General features: G+C 37.9%; 1 non-coding gene across 1 annotated transcript; it reads right to left on the bottom strand.

Moving 5' to 3' along the window:
- Positions 1-255: 255 nt before the first annotated feature.
- LOC128280230 (small nucleolar RNA R71) lies at positions 256-361 on the bottom strand. The gene has a single exon (XR_008270410.1). It is a non-coding gene; the product is annotated as a small nucleolar RNA R71 (small nucleolar RNA).
- Positions 362-1,476: the final 1,115 nt, after the last annotated feature.

Genomic DNA, 1,476 nt, shown 5'->3' with positions numbered 1-1,476 from the left:
TACAGCAGTTTGTTCAGTTTGATGGTTTGCAGGATGAGGATCCCAACACGCATTTGGCGAATTTTCTTGAATTTTACGATACATCAAAAATCAATGGCGTTTTTGATGATGCCATCCGTCTTTGGTTATTTCCCTTTTCACTGAGGAACAAAGCTAAACAGTGGTTGAACTCATTACCATGAGGGTCTATCACTACTTGGGAACAAATGACCGAGAAATTTTTACTAAAATATTTTTCGCCGGCTAAAACGACTAAATTGCATAATGATATCTCTTCTTTTGTGCAGATGGATTTAGAAACACTTTACGATGCATAGGAGAGATACAAGGACTTACTGAGAAGGTGCCCTCACCATGGGTTACCGCTTTGGCTGCAAGTTCAAACGTTCTACAATGGTGTGAATCCCTCGACAAGACAAATGGTTGACGCAACTGGTGGCTGAACCATCAACAATAAAACACCGGAAGATGCTTATGAATTTATAGAGGAGATGTCACTGAATAACTATCAGTGGCAAGTTATGAGGACAAAGCCAACAAAAACAGCAGGCATCTATAACATCGATTCAGTCACCATGCTCTCAAATCAGGTAGAACTTCTCAATAAAAAGATTGATAGTTTTCTTGGTTCTATGCAGGTACATCCAATAATAAGGTGTGACTCAAACGGAGGAGGTGTGCATACAGAATATCAATCCTTCAATCCCACAACTGAAGAAGAACAAGTCAACTATATGGGTAATAATAACTTTAGATCTCAAAATAACCCATACAGTAATACTTATAATACAGGTTGGAAGAACCACCCAAATTTTTCCTGGGGAGGTCAAAAGCCACAAAATCCTCAGGGTTTTCAACAGCCACCTTATCAACAGGAGAAAAAACCAAACCTTGAAGAGATGCTTTCTAAATTCATCTCGGTGTCAGAAACCCGTTTCCAAAATACTGAGACAGCACTTAAGAATCAACAAGCATCGATCCAAGGACTAGAAACTCAGATAAGCCAGCTTTCTAAACTAATCTCAGAAAGACCTCTAGGAAATTTATTTAGTAATACCAAATCCAGAGAGCATGTCAAAGCAGTTACACTAAGGAATAGGAAAGTGTTAGCAGAATCTGAAAAAAGTTAGCACAAGAAGCCGTGGAAAGCAAAAGGAGGGAAGAAAAACCCGAAAATAGTGACAAACCAGTACTAGAGGAATATTCACCACCAGTTCCATATCCAGCAAAAATTAAAAAAAGATCGCATTGATGCACAATTCGGTAAGTTTCTTTAACTTTTAAAGCAATTATATATCAATTTACCTTTTGTTGAAGCTATCTCGCAGATGCCTACATACGCAAAATTTTTGAAGGAGCTTTTAACAAATAAAAAGAAGTTTGAGGACTTATCTACAATAGAACTCAACGAGGAGTGCTCCACTATACTCCAAAATAAGCTCCCAACCAAACTAAAAGATCCAGGAAGTTTTACTA

This window comes from Gossypium arboreum, chromosome 8 (assembly GCF_025698485.1).
Source record: "Gossypium arboreum isolate Shixiya-1 chromosome 8, ASM2569848v2, whole genome shotgun sequence".
Classification (NCBI taxonomy): domain Eukaryota; kingdom Viridiplantae; phylum Streptophyta; class Magnoliopsida; order Malvales; family Malvaceae; genus Gossypium; species Gossypium arboreum.
Note: the sequence above shows the minus strand (reverse complement) of the source record. Positions and strands in the feature narration are given on the sequence as shown.